Below are 24,408 nucleotides of genomic sequence, written 5' to 3'. Positions count from 1 at the left end.
TCTCTGAGAGTGTTTGGACCTGTGCTATGCAATACACTGGGCACGTGTCACATACAACTATTGAACAGTTGAGATCTGGCAGGTCCAAACTGAGATAAGCTGTTGTGTAAAGTACACACAGACTTTCAAAGACTTAGTAGGAAGAATGTATCTCTTGAATGCTTTTTTATACTATCTTTTTTTCTAGTTTTGTGAAGATATAACTGCTATAGTGTGGAAATTTAAGATGATCTCATATAGGTATATACTGTGAAATGATTACCACAGTACATTAGTTAACATCCATAATCTCACAGTTACCAACTGTGTGTGTGTGTTTGTGTTGAGTACTTCTAAGCTCTACTCTTTAAGCAGCTTTCATTTATACATTAGTCTTAACTGTAGTCAGAGTGCTGTACACTATTCCCCCAAGTTTATTCATCTTGTAACTGGAAGTTGGTACCCTTTCACCACTTTGAGTCATTTCTCTCCCCACCCCACCCCCAAACCCATGCCAGGCAACCACCAATTTGCTGTTTCTGAGTTTGTTTTTTTCATATTCCAAATGCAAGTTTCATAAGATCATACAGTTATCTTACTTTGACTTATTTCATTTAGCATAGTGCCCTTGAGGTCCATCATGTTGTTGGAAATGCCAAGATTTCCTGCTTTTCCTAGTGGCTGAATCATATTCTATTGCCATTTAAAGAGGCCTGAAACCAACTACAGAAACATGAGAGAATCTATCTATACACACACACACATGCACACACACACAATCACACATATTAGATCATTTTCTTCATTCAAGAAGAGTGTTGATAGACACATAGGTTGTTTCCATGTCTTAGCTATTGTAAATAATGCTGCAATGAACATGGAGTGCAGGTATCTCTTTGAAATAGTGTTTCCATTTCCTTCAGATATACCTAGAAATGGGATTGCTGGATCATATGGTAGTGTTTTAAAAAAAAAATTTTAATGATCCTCCTTACTGTTTTCCTTAGTAGCTGCACCAATTTACATTCCCACCAACAATGCACATGTGTTCCCTTTTCTCCATATCATTCCCAGCACTTGGTATTTCTTCTCTTTTGGTAATCGCCATACTAACGGGTGTGAGGTAATATCTCATGGTTTTAATTCGCATTTCCCTGATGGTTAGTCATGTTGGCCATTTGAATATCTTCTGGATAATTCCAAATGGCTTATTTTCTTTCTGATTCTCTTTTTTCTTCTGGTTGGTCAGTTTGGCTGTTGCCGCTTTCTCTTGAGTCTGCAGTTCATTAACTCTATGCTGCAGCTCTGGGATTTCTCTCTGGACTCTCTTTTTTCCATGGCTCCCAGTTCTTTGTTAAACTTCTCATTTTATTCATGCATTTTCCCATCTAATTTTGTTTAGTTTTCTATATGCTCACTGACCTTCTTATTCTGAAGTCTCAGGCAGACATTTCGTAGATCTCTATTTTGTCAGGACCAGTTTTAGAACTTTGTTCCTTTTCTTCATTAGTGAAATGTTTACAGGATTCTTTGCAATCCTTGATTCCTTGCAGCAGTGTCTGCACATTTGAGTAAGTTGTCTCTTCTTCCAGACTCCACAGGTTTGGTCTGGTAGGGACAGACCTTCACCAGAGAGCACAGTTTGGGGTACGAAACAGGTAGGCTGGCAGTGTCCTTGGGCAGGTGGGGCTGGCTATTGAAGGTCTTTATTTGGGTGAGGCTCCTGTGCTTGCTCTGAGGTTTAGGGGTTGCTACTGGTTGGGCTTTGCTTTCAAACCTGGCCTCTGTGTGAGCTCCCTGTTGCATGGGGCTGCCGGCTTGGCTTTGCGTTCACGTGGAGACACTAACTGAACTCTGAAGTCGCTGCTGATCAGCTGAGATCCCAGGCTGTGTTCCCTGGCAGAGTGGCTGAGGCCTGGACTTAGCCATTACTCCTGGACAGGTGGGGCATCAGGCTGTGCTCCTCAACCAGATGGACTCCGTATTCAGGCAGGCCCTCATGCAGGACTTTGCAATCCGATGAAGCCTCAGGTTGTACTCTGTCAATGGGCAGGGCTGCAGGCTATGCTTTGAAGTTGGGTGGGGCTGCAGTCTGGGCATTGCTGTCAAGTAAGCCACTAGGGTGCTCCACTGTTGGGCAAGGTTGCTGGCCAGGCCCTCTGGTCAGGAGGGGGTTCCAGCTTTGTCCCACAGCTGGGTGGGGATAGAGACTGTGTTCCATGCTTAGGTAGAGCCACTTGGCATTTTCTCCCATTGGTGGGGCTGCAGGCTATGCTCCATAACTGGGTGAGGTCACTGTCTGGGCTCTCTGCCTGGGTGAGGCTACAGGCTGTGTTCAGCAATCAGGCAATCAGGCAGGGCCACAGACTGGGTTCTGCTGCAGCCAGTGCCATAGGCTGGGTTCTGAGGCTTCCCAGAGTCCCTGTGCAGGCTCCCGGTTATGCAGGGCCAGAGACTGTACTGAACAGTTGGACAGGGCTTCTGGCTTAGTGCTCTGTCCAAGCACGACTTTAGGATGGGCTCGGTGGCTTTTCAGTTTCTTTGACTGGGTTTCCTAGTCAGGGAGGGCTGGAGGCTGTACTCAGCAGTTGGGTGGAGCTTCTCATCTGCTGCCCTGCCCAGGAAGAGCTGTAGAATGGGTTCCATGACCAGTGTGGCTCACTGGCTGGAAACTCAAATTAGGCAGAAATGCCCACCGAGCTCTATAGCTAGACAGGGCATGGATTATCTTGGCAGGTGAACAGACTTCCCAGCCTGGATTTACTCTCAGGAGCTCAGGAACGTGCCCACCAAGATCTGAGTGCTGGTTTCTGTAAGCACTGACGTCTTCCGTCTCTATTAGAACTCCAGTGGTCAAGCCCTGCGGACTCCCCTACTGATCCCCCTGAGAAAACACCCATGTGGGCCTCCTGGGAAATGTGCAACAGAGGGAACCCTGGATAAACGCCATGTGCTCTCTTTTCTCACTGGAGAATCTGTAGGCCCAGAGGGTCCTCTCATGAGCAGCGTGCCAGCCTTGGGGAGGGGTTGTGTGGTCAGAGTATTTCCCCTCCCTTTTTCCTTCTAATGCCCTCCTTCTTGGCCTCTAACAGAAATAGAGAAACTAATGAAGCAAGAACAGTTTAGATGAATAAAAAATCAGGAAATAAGATGACAGATATAAATCCAAACATATAAATAATTACATTAAATGTAAACAGACTTAGTTCTATAGTCAAATGACAGGTTTTTCAAAGTAAATCTACACAGTTTTGTTTTTAACAAAAGAGACATCTGTAACAGGAAAATGTATAAAGGTTGATTTTCTACAACAAGAAAAACAAACAAAGGAAGTGTGTAGTTTCCATGATAGCAATATTAAAGTTCCTACAGCCCATCCCTCTTATTAATTACGACTAAAAATTCTGGGAAGAAAAAAGAAGCTATTTAAGGATGATGATTCCTTAAAAAAGAAATGGGGGAAAAAAACTATGTGAGGGCTCAGAGACAAGGGGAGGGGAGTCAAAACTTGGAGAAGAAACTCACACAGGGTTAAATTGTTCCATTTTGCAGCTAGTGAATTTCTATTCAGTTTTTTCTCATATCCACCATGTCACTTTTTATACTTTCTAGTCCCCTATTAAAATCTTAGTGTTTATTTTTTGGGCATTTTAATTACAATTGTTTAATGACTTGAGGTTGATGATTCTAATAAATCATGTTTTTTGTGTTGTTTTGTTTTGGGGGTATTTTCATTTCTTTATTGTGTTTCTTTTCTATCACTTATGGTATTATCTTTCCTTATGTGCCTGATATTATTTGACTTTTGATAACACTATATTAATTATTGTTTTGCTAATCATCAGGATGAGATATCACCTCCTACCTTTTAGACTGGTCATTATCCAAATGACAAGTAATAACAAGTGGTGAGGATATGGAAAAAAGGAAATGCTTGTGCACTGTTGGTGGGAATGTAAATTGGTGCAGCCACTGTGGAAAACAGTATGGAGCTTCCTCAAAAATTTAAAGTGTAACTACCATATAAGCTAGCAATTCACTTTGGGTATTTATCCAAAGGGAACAAAAACAACAATTATAAAAGATAAATGCACCCTATGTTCACTGCAGCACTATTTATAATAGCCAAACATGAAAACAACCTAGGTGTCCACTGAGAGATGAAGAGATACAAAAGTGTGGTAATATATACACAATGGAATACTACTCAGCCATGAAAAATAATGAAATCTTGCCATTTATGAAAACATAGACGAAATTTGGGGGCATTAGGCTAAGTGAATAAGTCAAAAAAAGCTAAATACCATAGGATTTCACTTATATGAGAGTCTTAAAAAACAATAACAAATTTTTAAAAATCAAGTTCATGGAGACAGAACAGACTGGTGGCTGCCTGAAGTGGAGGGTACAGGTGGGTGGGTGAAATGAGTGAAGGAGGTCAAAAGTTACACACTTCTAGTTATAACATGAGTAAGTCATGGGAATGTAAATGTACAGTATGGTGATCCAGAGTAATACTGTATTGGATACTTGAAAATAACTAGGAGAGTGGCTCTTGAAAATTTTCACCGCAAGAAAAAAAGTCTTTGTAACCAAAGAAAAATTGTTTTGAAAAAAATTTTTGCCTCTTCTATGTTCTTCTTCATAGAGGATTTTTTTCTTTTTCTTTTTCCAGACAACAGGACCTACAGGTCCAGAAACACTTTAAAGGGAGTTCAAGAGTTGAACTTCTTGGTCCAGCAGATGATAGACTGTTGGGCCACATGTTCAGGAGAGGTTTCCTTCCTTCCAGCTTACCTTATGGAAGCATAACCCTTTGTCGTGGGTAAATTATCAGTGTTCCCCCCTCTAGCAAGTTCCTGATTGTGACTTCTGCTTCCCCAGTCCCACAAGGCCACCAAAAGCACTGCTTAGCCTCCCAACTGTTCCTGTGGGAATGGCCAGTACTCCGGGTATGTTTTGAGTGCCTTAACATAAATCTTGATTTCCTGTCTCCCTACAGATCTTGGTTCGACAAATCCTGAGGTATCTTGTAAGTTCTTTGATGTCTCAGAGAAGAACCTTGTCTATAGCCCTATGTTCACCATTGACCCTCAGGTTTACACGTGACCTCATTTTGCTACATTTTCTTCATCTTCAAGTTGAGTTAAATTTAAAACTCTAAAATGCATAACAAAATTCAGAGTGTTAGGGAAATTTGGTCATAGTGACATCAGTATCTAAGTTCACAAGACTATTTTAATTAACGAGCTTCACAAACATCTTAATCATGTGTATTTGTTATCCATATGAATAAGATTTCCTCCTAAGAATTGTTTAAAATGTCAAATGTACTCTAGGATTTATGCAGAAAAACTGAGATATACTGACATGTGCAGTTTCTTTAGGAAAGCAATAAGTAAATATTAATAGCAAACTAAAATTGGTTTAGTCATACTAAAATTGGTACCTAAATTCAGAATTTTAGGCTTTTTCATGGAAGTTTTTGAATGAATGCATGATACAGTTTTAGATATTTTGTCTCTTCCCTTTCTGAATTAAATCTATTTCTTTCACTCAAAAAATTCTATCAAGTAGCTACAGATCAAGTACATGGAATTTCGAGAGGAATTTCTGCTGTCTTCCTTTAATGGGAAAACTACGGCAGTGCTAGCTGGACAAAGCAGATGCTACTTACCATAATAACAAGTGAGGATTAAAATAGGAGATGGGATTGCCATTGCTTTTGAATACCACATATGCTGAGCTCCAGTGGCACTGTCTCTTTCAGCAATGCTTTAGCACAAGATTGTGTTGCATAGGAGATTGTAAATGTTACATGATTCTCAATATAGCATCAAGCTGCAGTCCCGGAAAAGCTTCTATTTATATCTCTTAGAAACAGCTTTTATCAGGAAATGTTTGCCCTCCGACCAGCCTTCTCATAACCTTCCTAAGAGTACCTTCTCTGAAGCAACGCAAGGGACTTAGAGTTTACTTGTTAAAATAAAGTGTGTGATAGAATGATTAAAAAATATAATTAGGACATGAAAAGGGGAAAGTAGAATCACTACTCACTGTTGTAGAACCTCAAACTGGGAGATCTCAACCAAGACACCACATTCATTTGAGACAAGTCTCACTCTCAAGTGGGCCCTTGAGAGCTTTCAGCCTCCTGCTTGGGCTTGGTCAGTTCCATTAAATTTTGCCTTACTGTTGCTTCTCTTAAGTAAAACCGAAATCAGCTGTTTATAAGGATGAATTTGTTCCAAATAAGTCATACCTTGATTTAACTACAGTAAGAAAAAAATGCACTTTTATGACATAAATAGGATAAACATATCAGTCAAAATCTGCTGATTCCTGATAACCGTAATTTTATATGAACTATAAGTAGAATTTGTATAAGATAAGCACTTAGATGAGTATTTGTTTCTGACTCTTCCCCTGTACTGTCTATATTTTCCTTTCTTTTAGGATGAATGGTTTAAGAATCACCATTGTGGTTTGGGGAATCATTTGAATGGGATATGGTGGAGTATCTAAAAGCTTAGAGTTTTTGTTTCATCAAAAATGTTTGAAATGTGGCACTTAAAACATATCAAGGGGTAAGAGTGGAAAACAGAATGGAAAGATCCCTGTAGTTATTTACAGTTTAGTCAGCATGTTTAAAAACTAAGCAAGGAAAAGATATCAAGAGGATAAAGAATTAAACTCCGAGCCCAGTACGGATTGAATGTGCACGTGCTGGAGATTTCCGTGGAAGGATGTGTGCCTTATATATGAACACAGTTGGGAGGAGGGGGTAAGGGAAACTGCTTGGGAAGAAGGGCTATGTGATACACACATTGGTGAAATTTTAATGTGTGGAAAACCCATAACCATTCTTAATAATCATATGAAATGAAAAGGTTGGTGCTCTTTAAGTTCTAGAGGAAATGGATCAGCATGACATCTTTATTTTTTACTTCCCTGTTCATTTTTTTTTTTGCTTTAATGGTCTGGTTATGGTCTATAATCATATATTTAACATTGTATTAAGAGCTTCCCATATTCCTGGTATGCTTTAATGTATCAGCTCCTTAAATCTTCCTAACACATCTATGATGTGGAAACTATTTTAGAGATGAGAAAATAATGCAGAGGAGAGGTGAAGCTCTTTGCCCAAGATCAAATGGCTGTAAATGGTAACCTAGCATCAGAGTGTGTTTCTTCACTACTTGCATCAGACTCCTCTCTAGTCTCAGTGACTGTGGAACCATACAGGGGCTCTTGTTGCACCTTTTTTAATGGTTTAGAACCCCTAGGACACTTAAGATTCAGTGAACCTCTTGGCGTTAGTGAACTCAATCTCACTTACAATTATGTTGTCTGACTTAAAAAAAAATTAAAGACTCCCTTCATATTCCATTTTAAGGAAAAAAAATATTTTATAGACATCTCTAAAACATCTCATATACTGCTATGTTCCTGGTACCATTCAATACATTCTGTCATTTAATCCTTGAACTAATTTGAAGTTACTATTATCATTTGCATGTTAATAAATTTCAGTGCAGACCTGGGATTTAAACCTAGTTCTCTCTGACTTGAAAGTGTTCTTTGGCAAATTATCACAAAGTTAAGATTATATGGATTATAAATGATGAGATGTTTATAATATTGGATATAAGGTTGTGTATAGAGATGGAATCTGACCACTAGGCAGCCTGAGGCAATCCCCCTGCAGGCAGGCTGATGGGCCATTCCTTTAATGATGGAAGAGCTATGGTGTGGTGCCTAGGAACATTGCTCCCTTGTCTTTCTCTATCTTAAGAAAAGAGAAGAGAGTACATCAGCCTACAGTTATACACAATCACTCAATGTCTTCTGCCCTCTGGTAGAGGTGGCATTTCTGATATTACTATTCTCTCAGTGAAGAGATACAGGAGACACTGGTGGTGGCCTTAATTATGCTCAGAAATGTACAATACTACACACACACACACCTGGAAGCACTAAGCAAGAAAAGGAAAACTCGAGATTTTCAGGAGATTGAAAACAAAGGAGGGTTAGTGTACTTGGCCTCCAATCCCGCCATTTCCTACGAAGCTGTGCGACGAGAATGGAAATGACTCTGACTGTGATGAGAAACAGTGGCATAAATAGTAGCAGGTTGATTTGGGGGCATCAGCTCAACTCTTACACAAATGGAGCAAAAATGCAGGCAAAAACAGAGTTGCCAGAACCCTGAAGGCTAAACTGATAATGAAGCAACGCTTTTTGCTTCTTTGTATAACATTTGTTGGCAAGACCATAGTTAGAGACTTTATGGATGGGTAACTGCCCATCTCTATCAGCAGATCCCTAGCATCGCAGCAGGATCACAGGTCAAGTTGCAATAAAGGTTCTTGCCTTTCAGCAGAAAATGAGGTGCAAATGCAAAAGAGGGGAGACCTTAGAACTAACCATATTTTTCTTAAGATACTGTCATCACAAGGAAAGGACTATAGCAGGATCTAGGTGAGGTTATCTACCTTGTGAGGGTCCCAAACCTCCTAGTCTGGTATATGGTAGACATTCTACTGTGTGAAAATGCTGGTGGTGTAATGTTTCATAGTGATATGACTAGTTATAAAGAAATTGTTTGCCCACTTCCCATTAACCATAATCAATGGACTCAAAACCAACAAAAAGTTCCAATTTTAATTTATTCTATGCCAGCTTGATTAAAACAGAGCCAGAGATCTGGAAATAGCTTATATACATTCATACATACATATATATAAATTAATATGTTACAAGGCTATAAATTAATAACATGACCTTCTCTGAACCTCTATGTTGGAACAATTGTTTATATTCTCAGTTACCTTACATTGAACAGGCATATATTAGGTACCATGTAGCAGTAATCATGCTGGGCTTATTAAAAAATAATTAATACACTGTAACTCCAATGGGTGGGTGGAATATGTTCCCAGCCTGGGCAAATAACCTTCGAAGCTGAAGTCAGTCAAAGGGAGAAATGAAGCGGGAGAAGCCCATTTATTGCTTACAAGCCATCATCCACTTCTGCTCTCCTGTGTCTCTCATGGCCCAGCTGCAAAAAAAAGGGCCTCAACAAACCTCTCTGGTCCAGATACACCCTTGCTCCCCCCACCCTTATAATCACCTGTTGATATGGAGATGGGCTATTTCTCTCTAACCCTTGGAAACAACTATTGATATGAAGATGCACTAAGGCCAGGTGAGAGATTCTGGAAATATTGCAGTTTTACCCACATACACAAGATCTTCCCTTCAGAAAGTTACATTCTAGTAGGACAGATAAAAACAAGTAACTTGGACACAAGTTCTAAAACAGCACAGAGCTGAAGGGCTCAGTCCAGGCTGGGTATCAGGGAAGGAAAAGACACATGAACATGTCTTGAAGGCTGACAATAAAGGGATAATGGGAGAGATGAGGAAATGCACAAAGTTTGAAAGAACCTGGTATGTGCAGGGAGCCTTAAACAGCTTGGTATTTCTTAATTGCCAAAAAGCAAACCTATTATGCCTGGAGAAGGATGTGAAGAATGGGCAGTGGAGGACATTTTTCCTATGCTAAGAAATTTAAATTTCATTTTTAGAAAGTCATTAGAAACCATCACAGGGTTTTAAATAGTGTGGTCAGCGTTGCTAGGTGTGTGATTTGCATTTGCGGGCCACTCTGGCTGCGGTGGAGAATGCATTTGAGAAGACAGGGCTGGAAACTCTGACTGAGCAAGAAATAGAAAAAATACTCCCGGCAAGTCAACCCTTGCTCGAGGACTCTGAAAAGGGTGTATTGGCTAAAATGACAGGAGCTTCACACCAGCTAGCCCATCTTAAGAGAGATGATGGCGTTCCATCTTTTCTATGTGTCTGAGGTCTGGGCCTTAGACAAAGGTCACTGTCAACTTCCTGAATTATTCATAAGCCTTATGTACTTTTCATTAAGTGATACATATACACACCCAGCAGTAAGGTACTGGAACTTAGCCAGTCTGCTGATGTAAATACTGGCCATTCCAAACTTTGGTTGGCTGCCTACTCATGTGAGAATCTATGCCTCCACATTATTTTCTCTGCCTGAGTGTTCTTCCTGCCTTGTTTGCCTAGAAAACCACTAATTTACTCAAGTATAACCTCTTGTGACACCCTCTCCATAAAGCCTTTCTTTTCTTCCCTTAAGCTACATGGCTGCCTGTAAATACTTACATTGTAATGCTGCCTTTTACTGATTCTTTACTAAATGTCAGGCACAAGGCAAAATCCTTTTCACGGATAGTTATCTTGCAATAACTCTACAATTTAACCCTTATTGCAGATGAAGAGACTTAGAATCTCACAGATGTGATGTAACTTGCTCAAGATCTGGTGGTTAGATAATTAAGATGAAGGTTTGAATATAGGTATGTTGTACTTCAACTTTGGCACGGTTTTACAATGTTCTGTTTCTTCCTCATCTTTTATACTGTAAGAAATTTGAGAACCAGATGTCATCTATATGTCACCATGATCAGCTGGCAAGCAAGTAGTGCATGCTCAAAACTATTGTTTGAATGAATGAATGTTTAGAACAATACCGCTGTGCCAGGTAGATACTGCAGGAGCTAGAATTCCATATAACTGAAATGAGGCAACCGAGTGTCAACTCAACTGTTTTAAGAATACATTGAATCATAATGTCTTCCAGATCCATCCATGTTACTGCTAGCAGGTTTAACTTCTTCTTTAAGGCTGAGTAATATTCCATTATATGTATGTATCACATTTTCTGTATCCATTTATCTCTCAGGGCACATTTGGGTTGTTCCCTTACGTTGGCCATTATAAATAATGTTGCAACGAACATGGGACTATGCATACCTCTTTGAGATCATGATTTCAACTCTTTGAATATATGCCCAGAAATAGGATTGCTGGATCAGACGTTAGTACTATTTTTAATTTTTTGAGGAGCCTTCATACTGTTTATCACAGTGACTCACAATTTTACATTCTCATCAACAGTGCAAAAGGGTTACTTTAGAATGATATAAGTGAAATATGTTAGTTACAGAAGGGCAAATGCTGCATGATTCCACTTATCTGAAGCATTTATAGTCAAACTTATAGAAGCAAAAAATAGAACGGTGGTTGCCAGGACTGGAGGAGAGGGACATGGGGAATTGTTATTCAATGTGTATACAGATAGAGTTACACAAGATGAATCAGTTACACAAGATCTGCCCTTCCACATAGTGCCTATAGTTAACACAATATTGTGCTCTTGAAAGTTTGTTAAGAGTACCTTATAGTCAGATCTCATGTTGAATGTTCTTATCACATTAAAACAAAACAAAGCAAAACAAACAAACAAAAAAAAAGGGGCACAAGGAAACTTTTGGAAGTCTTGGATATATTTCTTACCTTGGTTGTGGTAATGATAACATGGGCAAATACTTATATCTAAACTCATCAAATTGTATACATTAAATATGTGCAGAGTTTTTTCTATATCAATTAAAACTCAAAAAAACTATAAAAATGCTCCAAAACAAATACGACAAAATCTGATTTAGCTATAGAATTTTATGCAAGCAGAAAACAGTATAAATGGCACATTACGAGAGAGATCATTTTAAAAACAGGGCTGTCTGAGAAAATATGTTTACCACGTACAGTCTCAAGAATCTGAAAATATTATAGTCACTAAGAGAAAATACCAAATGTGGTATGAGTGTGCTAAAAATGCACTATGCTGAAAAATGTTAAAATTAACTCATGTCTTTATATGAATTATAATGCAACTAGTGCTATTCAAATGTCAATTTATTATGGCAACATTTACTTGCCTAATATATGGCACTTGCAACTATGAGTCTTCTACATGACAGTCTGTTATATGACAATATGATTCTGCTTACTAAATGACAGCGCCCTCTATAGGAACAGCTATATATATGATTGTGCCAACTATGCAAGAGTTACATAATCGACCACTACACAGAGGAATGTGATTCTTGCCATGAATGAAATTAGAGCTTTGTAAAAGATGACAATCCTGTAAAGTAAAAGGGAATTCAATTTGTCTATGGTTGTGTCATATGTTCTCCTGAAGCCATATAGAATAGAGGAATGAGATTATCCTGGTTAACTCCATTAATCTTGGGTGGGGTTAATGTTTGGGCCGTCATGCAACGCCTCCCAAGGTGAGATTCACAGAAGGTTTCTTATAGGAAGCACCACCTGACCTAAGAGACTGGGTGAAGGAAAGCACATTTAGATAACTGGAGGAGCTGAACAACTTGCAGAAACGTAAAAACTCTTGATATATTCAGGGAAGAGTGACTTAATATGGCTAGAGAGTGAAGTACAGGGTGTGGTACGTCAGGGAGGGCTAAAGGAGACCAGCAGGGACTGGATCACAGAGAACAATGCATGGTATCCTATTGAGTCTGAACTCTATTTTGTTAGATGTCACTCAGGAATTTTATGGTGGAGTGTGTGTGTGTGTGTGAAGTTAGTTTTGCCTTATAGAAAACTTGTCTGTGATGTGGAGGTTTGATGTTGGAAAGCAGGTGAGAGAAATAGAAGAACATTAAGTTTGGAGAAAGATAAGGAATGTATCTAAGACAGTAGAAGTAGAAAAGGAAATGAAGGGTCAGGTACCAGGAATGTTAAAGAGGTGACCTCTACGGATCCTAGGGGCTGATCATGAATGGTTTTGGAGGAAGAGGAAGCTGTCTCAGATGGCTTCCGGGTTTCTGACTTGGATGACTTGGTAGATCAGGTTGCTATTCAGTTACATATAAAACACAGGAAAAGAAGAAGCTATGGGTGGAGGAAGGGGACCAAAGCATTGGTATAATTCTGCCTGGTATGAGAAGTGCAAGCTTTGTCGTTTACAGATCTGAGTCCACTTCCGGGTTGCTGTTGGGTGTGTGACCTTGGGCAAGTTGTTGAAGAAATGAACTCAGACTGAGAGAGATGAATTGAGCTTCTTCAGGAATAGATACAGTAATCAAGTTACCTAATAAAACATTGAATAATTGGATAAGAACTGAGGTTAATAAGGTCCTTTTATTGAGCTTTTAACACTGGTTAGTATACGCCCACAGTCTAATTTCACAAGCTATCTCTGTAGACCCAATACTTAAATCTAATTCCAGAGTGTTAGTTTTAGGAAACCTTAATTAGTTAGAATTAATTAGCTATTTGGCACATTATAAAAATCACTACTGTCTATGTTAATATTAGTAGTCAGTGTAATATCAACATCTCTAAATAAATCTATATAATCTCCAGAGGTGTGGTAAACAAATGAATTATGGTTCAAAAAGATATTTTAGTTGTAGTGCAATGTAAAACTATGAATATGACCCTTGCCCTTGTGTGAAGACAAGGCAGATGAACAAAAAACAGCTACCCACAGAGAAATAAAAGGAAAGTAGAAAATTAAACTCTTAAAATAATTGCCCCTTTTCCAGTAAACTATGGTAAAAAGAAATAAGACATTCATTTAAAAATGTTTATACAAAAACTCATCACAAAGTCAACATTTAAAGTAGAAAATTGTAAGAATTTGTCCTGAAAGCCCATTTGATCAGGCGAGAGCAGGTAGAGGAGAGGAGTTCTCAGTAAGGGCGTGGTAGCTGCATAAAGAGAGCTTTACGGGACAGTAGGCTCATTTTAATTGGAACAGGCCCCTGTGGAAACACAAGTACATCACTGAAGTTCTTCAGATTAGCCATGGCTTTGAGGCCAGACTGCTCTGTGAAGCAATCGTTTTCTTATTTCATTAATTCTTCTTAAAAGTAAATTTACTCTGTATTCTCTGGAAACAGAAACTGTAAAATTTGTATTTTTAAGGGGAAGTGAATGTGTATGCTCTGAATTCATTTGTCTGGAAGTCTGGAAAATGTTACTGAATGTGGCGAGCATTTATCAATTTCAACAACAAAAACTGGAAAGAACACAAGATCAGCAGTGAATGACACAAAAAATCTCTTAGGGAGAGATTAGATGTCAGTATTCATTTATGAACCGTGAACTCGCTACAAACAGAATAATACATTCAGCATATAGTGGGCCTTCACATATTCATTGAACAAATGTAATATTTTGGAAAGTGAGGTGCAATATTAAATTAAGCTAAATATGTGGCATTTAACTATTATTTATTCACAGGCGTCTGCTCTTTGGCTGTCATCCCATTTAATCCGTCATGATTTTGGTTCAGCCATTAGTCATTGTTGCATCTCATGTTTCAGAATTTACAGCATAGCTGGTAGGATACATTAAAAGACACTTTGAATTTGTAATCATGCATTTACCTCAGAAATCTATGGTGACTTGTCATTTTCCTTTTGTTTCAATGTGTAAAGGTAAAAGGTATTTTCCTTGCTCCAAATGGTAAAGACTGTAAATTTGGTAGGGCATGTGTGTACATTTGAGTGGAATGCGTGTGTATGTGTGTGTGTGTGTTTTCTAGGTTGAAAAAGTGCATGCAACTTTCTAGAGATTTCTTTGGGCTCTTAAAGAAGGACAGTTCTATCAACTATGTAGAGGACAGACCAAAACCTCATTTTGCCTTCTGCCTTGTGAGGTTTTGGTCTGTCCTCTACATAGTTGATAAATTGTTTTAAGTAGTTCTTTTTTTTGTATTTGTTTTGTAAACCACTCTGATTTTACCTCTGGAGTTAGGGCTTCTAAATGTTTAAATCCCCATACTGAATGCCCTCAATATTTAAAAAATGAAAGTTAATGAGATAATGTGTAAGCTTCTAGTTTGTAAGGTAGATAACAGCCATTCTCATTCTTTATGATAGAACAGTCCCCTCCTACATGACTTGTGTATTTCCCACATCCCACATTCTTTTGAGTTTATCTTCCTTTTAGGCTACATTATTCTTTTGTGTCACAAAGGCAAAATAAAAGCAAACAGTGGTTAATGCCATTTCATCATGATTCTTATATCATAAAGCATGAGAGACCTTTAAATGAAGAGGGGAAAAAAATCAACCTTGATTAACAGTTGTTAGACAAAATAGGAAAGTGAATCTGAGAAGGGACAAAATGGGAAAGTGAATTTGTGTGTGCCTGGGGCCTTGAAATGAGTCGCTGTATTTTTTTCCCCCAGCTTCTTGAAATTTCATTTCTCAAAACCAGGAATTGCAGGTGAACTTAACAAAGTGGTCCTTCCTCCCTCCTAGCCTATTAATCTCATGAACTCTGTGGAAAGAATTTAAATTGCAGAGAGGGTTCCAAATATGTCAGTTCTGTAACTATTAAGACAGTCTCCAATCTTGCAGTTCTGTGATTTCACAGTGGAACCCCTTGAAATTGATGTGAGAAAGGAGATCTCTTTATGCCTCTGTATGCTTTATCAGGTTAGTGGGAGGTAGTTGTTGGACAAGGGGACATGCGTGGCCACAATTATGTCTAAAGCCATCTTTGAACAATGTTATGCAGTGATTCCAATATGCATTTTGGAATCAAATAAATGGTAATGTGAATGCAGATATATTAATTTGCAGTGATTATTGACTTAGATCATAGATCCTCTTCCTACAGTACACCCTGAAAAAATAACTTAGTTCCACTGAATATAGTTTGGGAAATTATTTGTGGATGTTGGCACTATGGAGTAAAAGAGGAAGTTAGAAAAGAAGTCTCCCCCTTCCCCTCTTCCCGTGATATAAGTCATATGACACAAAGTGTGTATTTGTTCGTCCTCCCTGGTTCCTGGTACAGAGCTCCTAAAACTCTTGAGCTTTTCCAAGTAATAGGGGTGAGAAGAGTGTCTGTTATTCACAGCAAGCCCCTTTCAGCCGTGGCTGCCTTTCTGTGGGGAGGTGACTCTTGGGGGGGCTTCTAGATAAGCTCCAGTATGGGGGCTCATTGCCAGAGAATCCAACCATGATGTGGGGGGTTAGAACATTCAGCCCCCGACTTCTGGGAGGAGACACGGGCTGGAGGAGACACCAGTGGCCAATGATTTAATCAGCTGTGGCCAACAATGCCATTTGGGGAAGCTTCTGCGATGGTGAACACGTCGCGGTGCTGGGTGGGCGGGCGGGGTGTTCAGAGAGAGCGGGAAGCCCTGCGTCCCTCCCAGCCTTGCCTGTGCGTCTCTTCCACGTGGCTGTTCCTGAGCTGCATCCTTTCTAATGAACTGGTAATTGTATGTAAACTGTCTTCCTGAGTCTTATGACTGTTCTAGAACATTATCAAACCTAGAGAGGAGTTTGTGGGAACCCCGGTTTATAGCTGGTCATTCAGAAGCACAGGAGGCCTGGACTTGTGTCTGATTTCTGACGTGGGGGACAGTCTTACGGGATTGAGCCCTTCACTTGTGAGGTCTACGCTAACTCCAGGCTGTTAATGTCAGAATTGAATTACAGAACACCCAGCTGGTGTTCAGAGAGTTGGAGAACTGGCTGGTGTGGGGAAAACCCCACGCATTTGGTGTGAAATGTGCTGTGAGAAGCCCTCTCCACCCCGCTCCGAAATGCACACATCCGACTAGCCAAGTCTTGCCAACGGTACTTCCTAAACATTTTGTAAACTTCTTTTCTATTTATTTTCCATCCCTGCAGCTACAGGCCTGGTTCAGTTCCCAGGACTATACAGAGTCAATTTAAATTCTCACTTTTCATACGGTATCTCTTTTTCCTGAACATTTCCTTCCTTCATAACCTGATACCATGTCCGACTGATCCTTTGGAATCCTGTGTCAATTCAAAAGATTCTTCTGAGATAGTGGTCAGCTCCTCTGGAAGGACTGCCCTCAGCCCTGGGAAGTTTGGGGACCCCTCTTCTGTGCTCAGTACCATGAGTGTAGCACTCAATACCTTGCTTTCTACCCTTCTTGAGAAGCAGCAACCTCTTAGCCATCTCTGCCTTCTCTGGACGTAACAGTGTCTGCTCTCTAACAGTTGCTCAATAAAATCTTTTTGAAGGGCTGAGCTTGCTCGAGTTTCTCATCTCCAGAATCAGTCAGCAGCTATGGTTCCACACATACCTTTTCCTTTACTCAAAACGTGCGCCACTCAAGGAAATGCCTTCCATCCAGGTTCCATTATCATTCATTCCTTCACAGCTTTCTTTTTTTTTTTTTTTTGTTTCTCCTTGTTGGTTTTATTTCAGTTTTTTTTTTTTGAAGAACAGTATGTTTACTAGGCTCTCCCCTACCCCAAGTCCCCCCAACAAACCCCATTACAGTCACTGCCCATCAGCATAGTAAGATGTTATAGGATCACTACTTGTCTTCTCTGTGTTGCACAGCCCTCCCCTTTCCCCCACCCCCCACATTATACATGCTAATCATAATACACCATTTCTTCTTCCCTGCCCTTATCCCTCCCTACCCACCCATATTCCCCAGTTTCTTTCCCTTTGGTAATTGTTAGTCCATTCTTGGGTTCTGTGAGTCTGCTGCTGTTTTGTTCCTTCAGTTTTTCCTTTGTTCTTATACTCCACAGATGAGTGAAAACATTTGGTATTTGTCTTTTTCCACTTGGTTTATTTCACTAGGCATAATCTATGCTCCATCCATGTTGTTGCAAATGGTAGGATTTGTTTTCTTCTTATGGCTGAATAATATTCCATTTTGTATATGTACCACATCTTCTTTATCCATTCATCTACTGATGGACACTTAGGCTGCTTCCATTTCTTGGCTATTGCAAATAGTGCTGCGATAAACATAGGGGTGCATCTGTCTTTTTCAAACTGGAGTGCTGCATTCTTAGGGTTAATTCCTAGAAATGGAATTCCTGGGTCAAATGGTAAGTCTATTTTGAGCATTTTGAGGAACCTCCATACTGCTTTCCACAATGGTTGAACTAATTTACATTCCCACCAGCAGTGTGGGAGGGTTCCCCTTTCTCCACAACCTTGCCAACATTTGTTGTTGTTTGTCTTTTGGATGCTAGCCATCCTTACTGGTGTGAGGTGATATCTCATTGTGGTTTTAATTTGCATTTCTCAGATAACTAGCTATGTGGAGCATCTTTTCATGTGTCTGTTGGCCATCTGAATTTCTTCTTATGAGAACTGTCTGTTCATATCCTCTGCCCATTTTTTAATTGGACTATTTGCTTTTTGTTTATTTAGGTGCATGAGCTCTCTATATATTTTGGATGTCAACCCTTTATTGGATCTGTCATTTACGAATATATTCTCCCATACTGTAGGGTACCTTTTTGTTCTATTGATGGTGTCCTTTGCTGTAAAGAAGCTTTTCAGCTTGAGATAGTCCCACTTGTTCATTTTTGCTTTTGTTTTCTTTGCCTGGGGAGATATTTTCATGAAGAAGTCACTCATGTTTATGTCCAAGAGATTTTTGCCTATGTTTTTTTCCAAGAGTTTAATGGTTTCATGACTTACATTCAGGTCTTTGATCCATTTTGAATTTACTTTTGTATATGGGGTTAGACAATGGTCCAGTTTCATTGTCCTACATGTAGCTGTCCAGTTTTGCCAGCACCATCTGTTGAAGAGACTGTCATTTTGCCATTGTATGTCCATGGCTCCTTTATCTAATATTAATTGACCATATATGTTTGGGTTAATGTCTGGAGTATCTAATCTGTTCCACTGGTCTGTGGCTCTGTTCTTGTGCCAGTACCAAATTGTCTTGATTACTATGGCTTTATAGTAGAGCCTGAAGTTGGGGAGTGAGATCCCCCCTACTTTATTCTTCTTTCTCAGGATTGCTTTGGCTATTCGGGGTCTTTGGTGTTTCCATATGAATTTTTGAATTATTTGTTCCAGTTCACTGAAGAATGTTGCTGGTAATTTGATAGGGATTGCATCAAATCTGTATATTGCTTTGGTCCGGATGGCCATTTTGACGATATTAATTCTTCCTAGCCAAGAGCATGGGATGAGTTTCAATTTGTTAGTATCCTCTTTAATTTCTCTTAGGAGTGTCTTATAGTTTTCAGGGTATAGGTCTTTCACTGCTTTGTTTAGGTTTATTCCTAGGTATTTTATTATTTTTGATGCAATTGTGAATGGAATTGTATTCCTAATTTCTCTTTCTATTGGTTCATTGTTAGTGTATAGGAAAGCTAGAGATTTCTGTGTGTTAATTTTGTATCCTGCAACTTTGCTGTATTCCGATATCAGTTCTAGTTGTTTTGGAGTGGAGTCTTTAGGGTTTTTTATGTACAATATCATGTCATCTGCAAATAGTGACAGTTTAACTTCTTCTTTACCAATCTGGATTCCTTATATTTCTTTGTTTTGTCTAATTGCCATGGCTAGGACCTCCAGTACTATGTTAAGTAACAGTGGGAGAGTGGGCATCCCTGTCTTGTTCCCGATTTCAGAGGAAAAGCTTTCAGCTTCTCACTGTTCAGTATGATGTTAGCTGTGGGTTTATCATATTTGGCCTTTATTATGTTGAGGTACTTGCCCTCTATACCCATTTTGCTGAGAGTTTTTATCATGAATGAATATTGAATTTCGTCAAATGCTTTTTCAGCATCTATGGAGATGATCATGTGGTTTTTTTCTTTCCTTTTGTTTATGTAGTGGATGATGTTGATGGATTTTCAAATGTTGTACCATCCTTGCATCCCTGGGATGAATCCCACTTGGTCATGGTGCATGATCCTTTTGATATATTTTTGAGTTTCGTATGCTAGTATTTTATTGAGTAGTTTTGCATCTGCATTCATCAGGGATATGGGTCTGTAATTTTCTTTTTGGGTGGGGTCTTTGCCTGGTTTTAGTATTAGGGTGATGTTGGCTTCATAGAATGAGTTTGGGAGTATTCCCTCCTCTTCTATTTTTTTGGAAAACTTTAAGGAGAATGGGTATTGTATCTTCTCTTTATGTCTGATAAAATTCCGAGGTAAATCCATCTGGCCTGGGGTTTTTTTTCTTGGGTAGTTTTTTTTATTACTGCTTCAATTTCTTTGCTGGTAATTGGTTTGTTTAGATTTTGTGTTTCTTCTTCGGTCAGTCTTGGAAGGTTGTATTTTTCTAGGAAGTTGTCCATTTCTTCTAGGTTTTCCAGCGTCTTAGCATAAAGGTTTTCATAGTAGTCTCTAATAATTCTTTGTATTTCAGTTGGGTCCATCGTGATGTTTCCTTTCTCGTTTCTGATTCTGTTGATGTGTGTTAATTCTCTTTTTCTCTTAATAAGTCTGGCTAGAGGCTTATCTATTTTGTTTATTTTCTCGAAGAATCAGCTCTTGGTTTCGTTGATTTTTTCTATTGTTTTATTCTTTTCAATTTTGTTTATTTCTTCTCTGATCTTTATTATGTCCCTCCTTATGCTGACTTTAGGTCTCATTTGTTCTTCTTTTTCCAATTTTGATAATTGTGATGTTAGACTATTCATTTGGGTTTGTTCTTCCTTCTTTTAATATGCCTGGATTGCTCTATGCTTTCCTCTTAAGACTGCTTTCGCTGCGTCCCACAGAGGTTGGGGCTTTGTGTTGTTGTTGTCATTTATTTCCATATATTGCTGGATCTCCATTTTAATTTGGACATTGATCCATTGACTATTTAGAAGCATGTTGTTAAGCCTCCATGAGTTTGTGAGCCTTTTTGCTTTCTTTGTAGAATTTATTTCTAGGTTTATACCTTTGTGGTCTGAAAAATTGGTTGGTAGAATTTCAGTATTTTGGAATTTACTGATGCTCTTTTTGTGAGCTAGTATGTGGTCTATTCTGGAGAATGTTCCATGTGCACTTGAGAAGAATGTATATCCTGTTGCTTTTGGATGTAGAGTTCTGTAGATGTCTATTAGGTCCATTTGTTCTAGTGTGTTGTTCAGTGCCTCTGTGTCCTTACTTATTTTCTGTGTGGTGGATCTGTCCTTTGTAGTGAATGGTGTGTTGAAGTCTCCTAAAATGAATGCATTGCATTCTATTTCCTCCTTTAGTTCTGTTTGTATTTGTTTCACATATGCTGGTGCTCCTGTATTGAGTGCATATATATTTATAATGGTTATATCCTCTTGTTGGACTGAGCCCTTCATCATTACTTAATGTCCTTCTTTATCTCTTGTTACTTTCTCTGTTTTGAAGTCTATTTTGTCTGATACTAGTACTGCAACACCTGCTTTTTTCTCCCTATTGTTTGCATGAAATATCTTTTTCCATCCCTTGACTTTTAATCTGTGCATGTCTTTGGGTTTGAGGTGAGTCTCTTGTAAGCAGCATATAGATGGGTCTTTTTTTTTATCCATTCAGTGACTCTGTGTCTTTTGATTGGTGCATTCATTCCATTTACATTTAGTTTCATTATTGACAGGTATGTACTTATTGCCATTTCAGGCTTTAGATTTGTGGTACCAAAAGTTCCAAGTTAGTTTCCTTACTATCTAAGAGTCTAAGTTAACTCACTTAGTGTGCTGTTACAAACTCACTCTTAAGGTTCTTTTCTATTTCTCCTCCTTTTTCTTCCTCCTTCATTCTTTAAATATTAGGTATCAAATTCTGTACTTTTTGTCTGTCCCTTGATTGTCTTTGGGGATAGGCAATTTGATTTTGCATTTGCCTCGCAATCAGCTGCTCCACCCTCCCTACCGTGATTTTACTACCTCTGGTGACAGCTATTCAACCCTAGGAACACTTCCATCTATAGCAGTCCCTCCAAAATAGACTGCAGAGATGGTTTGTGGGAGGTAAACTCTCTCAGCTTTTGCTTATCTGAAAATTGTTTAATCCTTCCTTCAAATTTAAATGATAATCTTACCAAATAAAGTAATCTTGGTTCCAGGCTCTTCTGCTTCATGGCATTAAATACATCATGCTACTCCCTTCTGGCCTATAAGGTTTCTGCTGAGAAGTCTGATGTTAGTCTGATGGTCTTTCCTTTGTATGTCATCTTATTTCTGCCTCTGGCTGCTTTTAACAGTCTGTCCTTATTCTTGATCTTTCCTATTTTAATTACTATGTGTCTTGGTGTTGTCTTCCTTGGGTCCCTTGTGTTGGGAGATCTGTGGATCTCCATGGCCTGAGAGACTATGTCCTTCCCCAGATTGAGGACATTTTCAGCAACTACCTCCTCAAAGACACTTTCTATCCCTTTGTCTCTCTCTTCTTCTTCTGGTATCCCTATAATGTGAATATTGTTCTGCTTGGATTGGTCATACAGTTCTCTCAATATTCTTTCATTTTTAGAGATCCTTTTTCCTCTCTGTGCCTCAGCTTCTTTGTATTCCTCTTCTCTAGTTTCTATTTCATTTATCGTCTCCTCCACCATATCCAACCTGCTTTTAATACCCTCCATGGTGCTCTTCAACGATTGGATCTCCAACCTGAATTCATTCCTGAGTTCTTGGATGTCTTTCTGTACCTTCATTAGGATGTTGATCATTTTTATTTTGAGTCATGAGGTCCATATCATTTAAATCTTTCCATATCATTTAAATCTTTCTTGGGAGTTTTATTAATAATTTTACTCTACACAAGGCTCCTTTGGCATTTCATGTTTGTATATGGTGCCCTCTAGTGTCCAGAAGCTCTGTTCTGGAGCTGCTCAGCCCCTGAAGCAATGTCGGGGGTTGCAGGGGAGTGGTACTGGTGCCTGGGGGTAGGAAAGAGCTGTTCCCCACCTCCTTGCTGCTGTGCATGTCTCCACTGCCTGAGCCAATGGGCTGGTCACACAGGTATGGTTTTGTCCCAGAGCAGCCAGCTATGGATCCCTGCTTTCCACAAGCAGCCAGAATCCCAGTTTCCCCAGGAACTCTGCCTGTATTAACTTTCCAACCCGGTAGTCATGCGAGTCTCATGAAAGCACCATGAAATGTAGGTTTGTGCTCCCAGAGCAGATCTGCGGAGCTAGGTATTCAGCAGTCCCAGGCCTTCCACTCCCTCCCTGCTCATTTGTCTTCCTCCCACTGGTGAGCTGGGATGGGGAAGGGGCTCGGGTCCCGCGGAGCCACAGTTCCTGTACATGACTCCGTTTGCTGAGGTCTGCTCTTTTCTCCAGGTGTGTGCAGTCTTACGTGTCCTCTTTCCTGTTGCTCTCTCAGGATTAGTTGCGCCAATTAAATTTTCTAATTGTATCCAGTTTTAGGAGGAAGCCTCTGTCTCCTTTCATGCTGCCATCTTTTCTGTTTACTCTCCTTCACAGCTTTCTGAAGCATATATTTGACCATATCATTTCTCTACTTTCTTTACCTTCCTATAATTTTCAAGGCGTGTTCCGGATGAAGTGAAAATTCTGGCTTCCCCCTTCATATCTTTGGACTTTGGCTTTGCCCATTTCACTCCTCGTCCTTCACTTGTCCATGTACATCTTTGGCACAGATTTATGAAACCACTTCTAATTGTCAGGATCAAGAGGAACTTGAGCTTGTGTGACATCACACACTTCTCCTCTTTTGTCTCAGACACCTTCCAGTGTTTCCTTCCTTCAAATCCTGCCTTCCTTTAAAGCATCCTCTCTCTGGGGAAAGACTCCCCTGAGCCACTCCTCCCACATCACCTCCCTCTGCCTGAGTCACTGGTCTCATGGCACCCCAACTGCCCCGAACTGTTGCCCTCCTTGTGTTCTCACTGTACCTTCTGCTGCCTCTAGCATGTCACCTGTGTTCATTTTGTTTTCTTACCTTACATAAGAACAAACAGACCAAGAGAGTCACATAGCTAGGAAATAAGCATTGTTGTTGGGATAATTTAGGTTTCTAGCACCTTTCATGGAACAGCAGCCTTTTACGCTAATCTAACCCATTTAAAGTCACTTGACCACTTAAAGTGTCCAGCCACTCTTGCCAACTCACTGTCCTTTTATCCCAGCAGAAGAAGCACACAGACGTGTTACCTGGCTCTCTAGGTGGAAGGGAACCCTCTGGCACATGGGTGGGTCTTACCTGGGCTTTGTGATCTGGTGAGGGCATGACCCAGTGTGTATGCTAGGGGAAGAATGCATCTATCGCTTCAGAGCTGGGAGCAAAAATGAATGAAGAAGAATTACTTCTCTAAGAATGATACTCAAGCTATCCTTGAATGTGAAAAGAGAGCCTAAAGCCTTGTGTCTTCCAGGAAGCTAGAGAACAACGTTAACATGCCTTATAAGACGTGGTTTTGCTAAAATGCCACATGCTCTCACTGTCATGTTGGAACTGCTCTACTGGGAAAAAAAGAAACATTTTACTGGGACATAATATACATTTTTAAGAGTTTGACTTCACAATTTGAATTTAAAAATATATTTTAAGATGTAATATATGTGCCTCTACCTTCGAATATGAGGATTAATGTAAACACAGCAAGGTACAGATGAATGTTCTGCATGTAAGAGAAGATATATGGAAGCCAAAAATCAGCTCCTGGATGTGTGTTAACTGCTGAGATATGATCAAGGCAGACATTTTTCATGGTTTACTTGGTTTAATTCATTGAAAATGAAGGAATTTATTTTTAGAAAGTACTTAAAAAGTGTGGTTGGGGATTAAAATTTTCTAAATTGATTTCCTAAATCTTTGGTAATCCT

This window comes from Manis javanica, chromosome 15 (genome assembly GCF_040802235.1).
Source record: "Manis javanica isolate MJ-LG chromosome 15, MJ_LKY, whole genome shotgun sequence".
NCBI lineage: Eukaryota > Metazoa > Chordata > Mammalia > Pholidota > Manidae > Manis > Manis javanica.
Note: the sequence above shows the minus strand (reverse complement) of the source record.